The sequence below is a fragment of the Tachyglossus aculeatus genome, chromosome 4, assembly GCF_015852505.1.
Source record: "Tachyglossus aculeatus isolate mTacAcu1 chromosome 4, mTacAcu1.pri, whole genome shotgun sequence".
Taxonomy (NCBI): Eukaryota; Metazoa; Chordata; class Mammalia; order Monotremata; family Tachyglossidae; genus Tachyglossus; species Tachyglossus aculeatus.
Window position 1 is genome coordinate 31,321,297 of NC_052069.1, and position 8,479 is coordinate 31,329,775.

Genomic DNA, 8,479 nt, shown 5'->3' on the forward strand with positions numbered 1-8,479 from the left:
AACACAAATAATACAGATTAAGTCACCTGGCCACTTATATGTCCCTGTACTCACTTTGCCCCTTCTGTGACAGTGTGATATGTAATGATTTTTCTGAGACGTCCCTCTCCTCTTTCCTAGTACCAAACAATAATAATAATAATAATAATAATAATGACATTTATTAACCGCTTACTATGTGCAAAGCACTGTTTTTAACGCTGGGGAGGTTACAAGGTGATCAGGTTGTCCCAAGGGGGGCTCACAGTCTTAATCCCCATTCTACAGAGGAGGTAACTGAGGCCCAGAGAAGTTAAGTGACTTGCCCAAAGTCAGCTGACAATTGGTGGAGCCAGGGTTTGAACCCATGATCTCTGACTCCAAAGCCCCCGCTCTTTCCACTGAGCCACGCTGCTTCAGATGCCACCTTCATATACAGAAGAGGGCATTTCATGACATTGGAAGGTGGGTGGCCCCCTTGGTTGATTCTGTGCCAGTACCTCATCTTTACCACAGGGTCGTTGTTACCTGGTCTCAACTAGTCTCTACGGGATACTTGTGATCTCAGTTATCAGTACTTTTCCACAAAACTGACCTTTCTCCTTTTATTCTGTTGCAAATCTGGCCATTCGTCACAGATGCTTAAGCAAGCTTTGCATTACATCTTCCACTTTCTAGCCCTAATAGGGTCACAAGCAGCCCTGGGCTTGTAGACCCCAAGGCTATGTGATCTCTTCTGCTCCCCAGGGCTGTAACTTAAGGTAACAGCACTGAATTATCCCTCCCCTCTGTCATTATTATGGTATTTGTAAAATGCTTACTTAGGTATCAAGCATTGTTCAAAGTACTGGGGTATATACCAGCTAATCAGGTTGGACATAGTCCCTGTCCCTTGTGGGGCTTATAACTTAAGTGGGAGGGAGAATTGGCATTTCATCTCCATTTTACAGTTGAGGAAATTGAAGCACAGAGAAGTTGGCAGAGCCAGGATTAGAACCCAGATCCTTTGGCTCTTTCCTCCAGTCTGATCTGCTTCTCACTCTGTCAAACATTCACTCAAGTCCCTACTCCCTAAGTCCTTTGATACTCACCACAGAACATGTGTTACATACCCTATACTCTGCTGCTTCCCCTATCTGTAATTCATTTTAAGGTCCCTCTCCCCTACAATACAGTAGGTTCCTTGAGGGAAGAAATAGTGTTTATCAAATCTATTTTACCACCCAAATACCTTAGTACAGAATTCAGCACACTCAAGCACTCAATAAAAACCACTGATTGATTGAGAAATGTTAGTTATGCTACCATCTTAAAGCCATGTAATAATACTAATTGTGGCATTTATTAAGGTGCTTACTATGTGCCAAGTACTGGGGAAGATGCAAAATAATGAGGTCCCGCATGGGATTTAAAGTCTAAGTAGGAGGGAGAATAAGGATCAAATATCCATCTTACAAAAGAGGTCACTGAGGCCCAGAGAAGTAAAGTGGCTCATTCAAGATTACACATCAGAAATCATGAAGCCAGTATTAGAATCCAAGTCTCCCAGACTTGTGTTCTTTCCACTAGGTCCCATGGCTTCCCTTTGTCATTAGCCCATTAATTCCTAGTGGTTAGTATAGCACAATTTTCATATAACACAATGTTCTTCAAGAACACCACCCCTGTATTATAGGAAAACATCTGGAATGGATTTGATATATGCGATTTTTCAGTAGAAGACCTGTGTTTGAATCTTATCTTCCTAGTATGTCATTCATTAAATCCAATGTAAAGAAAGAGGATCAATTGAATGGGATATCTTGCACTGCAAATTTTAAGAAGTGTTAAGGTAAACAAAAGTATGCGTGCACTTATCTGATAATTGTCTTTTGGAAAGGAGGCACGGTTACCTGCAACTGAAACTTTTCACTGGCTCATCATTTGGAGGGGTGTGGAGCGTGTTGTCGAAGTGCTGTTTTACCCTATCTCAACTACAAGAAGACACTATGCTCCAAAGCTGATTCAAGTGAAGTCTTTGTGGAACATCTGGGATTTGGTACACTTTGGAGAAAATTTCTGTCATTCTGCAGTTGAAAATCTCATTATTTTTAGACACACATTTGCTGTGAACAAAATATGTCGGCGACATCATAGTGCTATTAAAAAAAGAAATGGACCTGATTTCAGGCATGTGAAGAGGGAAGCAACATATAACTAATGCGAGTAAATCTGTCGATTTACCCAATGGTCAGGGCTTTATTGGAGCACTGTGTTTCTGTTTGGCCCAGCAATTTAAATTAGATGTGTAGAACTCAGAGAGGAGCTGTAAGGGAACAGCACAAATGATTAAAGATCTGATAACCAGAACCTAGGAGGGAAGGCTAAATTACTGGGAATACTAAACATGGAAGAGAGAAGCAGCTAGGGGAGATGACGGCACTCTCCAAATGTAGGAGGGAATATCTTTAAGGGGCTGGTGAAAAACTGAACTCCATCTCCCTGAGAATGAGGTCAGAACAAGAAGGCGTTCAACATATGCTATTAATGATCATTCAAAAGTGGCAGGAGTGATTTGCTTCTAGACTGTTAGCCCGTTCTTGGGTAGGGACCATCTCTGTATGTTGCCACCTTGTACTTCCCAAGCACTTAGTAGAGTGCTCTACACACAGTAAGCACTCAATAAATACGTTTGAATGAATAAATGAATTTGCTGAGTGCCCCCCTAGGATTATTAGACTCTATTAACAGGGAGGATATTGTAGTTGCAAGTGCAAATAATTATGGATATAGGGGCTGTCAGGACACCCTTAATTATGCCATGGGATGCCTATAGGTTAGTTACTAATAGAAACTACCTGATCCTCCACCTCATGAGATTGCATCAGTCTTTTGGTCCCCACCAGCTCCTGCCTTCTTACATATATGTTCTCTTCATCTTCTACAACTAGATCACAGTTTTGTTCCTCCCAAACTAAACTTCTGATGGCATCTCATGCTCAACTCTCCTATTTGATAAAGTCTACAGCTCATCCAAGCTCTTCCCCTGCCTGGAATAACGTCCCCGTTCAAATCTCTAAGAATATAGGCCTTCCTATCTTCAAAGTCCTGAAAATCCCCCTCCTCCAGGAGACGTTCCCAGGCCAATTTCCACTACCTCTTATTACATCATCCCAAAGGCCACCCTTAGCACTAATGCATATGCACCAATCCTTAGCATTTATGGATGTATCATTTTTAGTATCCCACCCTCAGCTCATCAGCACTTCTTTATATATCCATAATTTATGTATTTAAATGAATTTATGTTTCTCTTACTAGACTTTAAGCTTATTTGTGAGCAGGGAATATGTCTATCAACTCTGTGGTATTGTCCTCTCCCAGGTACTTAATAAGGTGCTCTCCACACAGTAAATGTTCAATAAATAACATTGAATGATTAACTGATAGCATTTAGAGAAGCAGCGTGGCTCAGTGGAAAGAGCACAGGCTTTGGAGTTAGAAGTCATGGGTTCAAATCCCGGCTCCGCCACTAGTCAGCTGTGTGACTTTGGCAAGTCACTTAACTTCTCTGTGCCTCAGTGACCTCATCTATAAAATGGGGATGAAGACTGTGAGCCCCCCGTGGGACAACATGATCACCTTGTAGCCCCCCAGCGCTTAGAACAGTGCTTTGCACATAGTAAGTGCTTAATAAATGCCATTATTATTATTATTATTATTATTATTATTATTATTATTATTATTATCCTAGAGTTTCCAGTACTCTACCAGTCTTGACTCCAGGAGGGAAGGTCAAGACATACCCATTCCATTCCTAGTTTGGACGGTGCCTAGCCAGTGGAAGGCGATCTGCTACAAAGCAAAACTCCCCGGTGTCGGGCAGCAGCGGCATAAGAGAGAGTCGAGAGAGGAGACTCAAGTTTACTGCACAGAAGGAGGCAATGGCAAAACACATCCGTATTTTTACCAAGAAAACTCTGTGGACACACTACTGGAACGATTGCAGATGGAGCTGGCGCATTCTGGGAGAGATGTGTCCAGCGTGTCGCTATGGATCGAAGATGACTCGACAGCATAAGACAAGACAAGACTCCATTTATTGATTCAGTTTTCCATCTGCTTGCCATTATCAACTGAATCTACATTTCCTTCTGGAACCTCTGTACATATACAATTTATGTCTTTCTGCCAGGCCTAATGGATTGAAAACCTCTCAGGAGCAGGGCTCATTTCCTCCACTTGCTCTCATAAGAACCTACTACAGTACATTTGCACACAGAAGAGACTTAAATACTACTTCTGAATGAATGAAAAATGTAGGCTGAAAATAGTAGTGAACACAAAGTCAATCAATGGCATTTACTGAGCACACACCCTGTGCAGAGCACTGTATGTACTAAATACTTGAGAGAGTACAATATAACTCACTTAAGCAGACACTAAATTCCCTGCCCTCAAGTAGTTTACAATTAAGCAGGGAAAACAGATTAAAATGAATTATAGACAGCAGAAATGTCAGAATGTAAGGATACGTATGTAAAGTAGAAGAAGCAATGTGGCTCAATGGAAAGAGCATGGGCTTTGGAGTCAGAGGTCATGGGTTAAAATCCCAGCTCCGCCAATTGTCAGCTGTGTGACTTTGGGTAAGTCACTTAACTTCTCTGTGCCTTAGTGACCTCATCTGTAAAATGGGGATGAAGACTATGAGCCCCCCGTGGGGCAACCTGATCACCTTGTAACCTCCCCAGCGTTTAGAACAGTGCTTTGCACATAGTAAGCACTTAATAAATGCCATCATTATTAAAGTACTGTGGGCCTGGAGAGGAATGAATATTTTATTGCCGAATTGTACTTTCCAAGCACTTAGTACAGTGCTCTGCACACAGTAAGTGCTCAAAAAATATTGATTGAATGAATGAATGAATGAATGAAAGACCTTAAGGGTGATGTGATGCTTGTGGGGGGGAGAACATCAATGCATTTAAGAGGTAGAGATGCAGATGCATAGATAGTGCAGTGAGAAGATGAATCATTAATCAATCAATCAATCATATTTATTGAGTGCTGACTGCATTCAGAACACTTCACTAAGCACTTGAGAGAGTACACTATAACAGAGTTGGTAGACACATTCCCTACCCACAGTGAGCTCACAGTCTAGAGGGGAAGACAGTCTGTAATATGAATCAATAAATCATAGCTATGTACATAAGTTTTCTGGAAATGAGAAAGGAAGAATAAAGGGAGCAAATCAGGATGATGCAGAATGGAGCAGGAAAAGAGGAAATGAGGACTTAGGGAAAGTCTTGGAGATAATGTGCCTTCATTAGGGTTTTGAAATTGGGGAGAGTAATTGTTTGTCAGCTATGAAGAGGGAGGATGTTCCAAGCAAGAGGCAGAATATTTGGAGAGAAGTCAGCAGTGAGATAAACGAGTTGGAGATACAATGAGAATGTTCATTCATTCAATCATATTTTTTGAGTGCTTACTATGTGCAAACCCCTGTGCTAAGTGCTTGTGAGAGTACAATATAACAATAATCAGACACATTCCCTGCCCACAGTGACCTTACTCTCTTATAGGGGGAGACAGATATTAATATACATAAATAAATGAATGAATAAAGACATAAATTACAGTAGGTTGGCATTAGAGGAGTGACATGCATGGGCTTGGTTGTAATAGAAGAGCAGTGAGATGAGTAGGAGGGTGCAAGGTGATTGAGTGTAAGATGAAGGACTTTCTGTTTGATGCGGAGGTGGATGGATAACCACTGGAAGTTCTTGAGGAGTGGGAAAACATGGACAACTGAAATGTTTTTGTATAAAAATGTTCTGGGCAACAGATTGAAGTGCCGACTGGCGTGGGGAGAGATAGGAGGCAGGAAGTTCAGAAGGGAAACTGATACAATAATCAAGGCATGATTGGATAAATGCTTGGATTAACATGCTAGCAGTTTGAATGGCAAGGAAAGGATATGTTTAAGGGTTGTTGCGAAGGTTGGTGAAGTAAGGTGTTGTTCAAAGAAAGCCTCTTGGAGGAGATGTGATTTATTAAATCTTTGAAAATGGGGAGAGTGATGGTTTGTTGTATGTGAAGGAGGAAGGGAGTTCCAGGCCAGATGGAGTGGAGCTCAGTAATTCATTCATTCAACTGTATTTATTGAGCGCTTAATGTGTGCAGAGCACTGTACTAAGTGCTTGGAAAGTACAATACAGCAATAAAGAGAGACAATCCCTGCCCACAAAGGGCTTACAGTCTACAGGGGGACAGACAGACATCAAAATAAGTAAACATGCATCAATATAAATAAGTAGAATTATTGATATATACATATATACGTACGTGCTATGGAATGGGGAGAGTGGGGGAAGAGCAAAGGGAGCAAGAGAGCTATAGTAAGTAGGTTGGCTTTGGAGGAATGGAGTGTGTGGGCTGTGTTGCAATGGTAGATTAGTGAGGTTAGTTAGAAGGGGAGAGCTAATTGAGTTCTGTAAAGCCAATGGTTATCTTTGATGCAGAAATGGGAGGGCAACCATTGAAGGTTTTTTAGGAGTGTGTAGATGTGGACTGAGTTTTTCGGGTTTTTTTTTTTTCCTAGAAAAATGACTGGGACAACAGAATGGAGTATGGACTGGAGTGGGGAAAGACAAGATGCAAGGAGGTCAGCAAGGAAGCAGATGTAGTAGTTGAGGGAAGTTATGATAAGTGCTTGGAGCAGCATGGTAGCAATTTGGGTAGTGAGAAAGAGGCAGATTTTAGCGATGCTGTGAAGGAAGAACTGAGATACTCTATGCTCAGCAGGAACATGCCTGGCAAGGAAGAGAGAGAGCCAGCAGCACCATGAAATTCACTAGCACTATAATGGATTCTTTTTCTCAAGGTCTCAGTCTTCCCAGTGTCAAGAACAAGGCTCATGCATCATTCCCTAAGGGACACTCCAATAGGTATCATTATCCTTCCACCACTGTGAACTTGCTATTCTCCATGGATCATGCCCCCTAGTTATAGTTCCTCTGCTCTATATGTGTGCCACTCTTTAAAGCCTCTGAATAGGACACTGTAGCTGCCCCTGCAGTGTGGAAATTGTTGCATTTCCAATGGTCTCATTATCTCCAAAGGATGCTCCTTGCCCATCTTCTGTAATTTCCCTCAATGCCAAGTTTCACTGAATATTATAAGTTGCTAAAGGGATTTGTTAAAATGAGCTAGTAGCCAAAAAATCATCTTATCTTAGAAATCATCTTAAATCACCTTAGAACATGAGCCTGGGAGTGAGAAGGACCTGGGTTCTTATCCTGGATCCACTATTTATCTGCTGTGTGACCTTGGGCAGGTCACTTAACTCCTCTGTGGATCAGTTACCTTATCGGTAAAATGGGGGGTTAAGACAGTGAGCCCTATGTGAGACAGAGACTGTGTCCAACCCAATTACATTGTATCTATTCCAGTGTTTAGTGCGGTGCCTGGCACATAGTAAGCACTTGACAAATAATTAAAGTATAATTATTATTATTGTTACTATTATTATTATTATTTTTGTCTATGGGACCAGCCTAATATGGGCTGAATTCTGGTTAGAATCCTTCATATTTTGTTTCAGTATTTGTACCAGGCATAAATCAATCAATCCAACCAATCAATCAATCAGTGGCATTTATTAAGCACTAATTAAGTGCAGAGTACTATATTAAGTGCTCAAAAGGGTACAATACAAGATCCCTTTCCTCCAGTAGTTTACAGACTTGAGGGACAACAGTCTTTTAAATTGTTGGCAAACAACAATGAAGAGAGACTCCAGGAAGACTCTGAGAGATCCAGAGATAGCAGCATCATACATTAATTAATGCCAAATGGAGTATTTAGTAGTAGTAGAAGCAGCAGAAGTAGTAATAGTAGTAGTTATAGAAAAGAATTTGAGTGTTTACTGGCTGCATGCACTGTACTAAGAACTTGGGAAAGTAGAACAGAGGTATGAAGCACTTTCCCTACCCACAAAGGAACCCACTCTCTAACATGGGCAGACATAAAAATATTTACAAAAGGGGTAATCAGAATAAGTATGTTGTCTGTACAAACAGAAATGCTATAAATGAGACTTTCGTGCATTTTGCCAAACTGCCCACGGAACGGATTTCAGCAAAAGCGGTGACATTAGAAGTAGGGTGGCCTAGTGGATTGAGAATGGGCCTGTGAGTTCAAAAGGACCTGGATTCTAATCCCGGCTCTGCTAATTGACTTCTGTGTGACCTTGGGCAAGTCACTTTACTTCTCAGTACCTCAGTTACGTCATCTGTAAAATGGGAATTAACATTATAAGCACCATGTGGGACATGGATTGTGCCCAACTTAATTAGTTTGTATCTTTTCCAGTGCTTAGTACAGTGCTTGGCACATCATATGTGCTCAATAAATACCATTAAATAAAAACAAAACTTTAAAAACTAAAAGATATAGTTATCTGCCTCTGTTAATGTGTGTACATGTGTGTGTACATGAAAAGCGTCCTTGAAGGAAT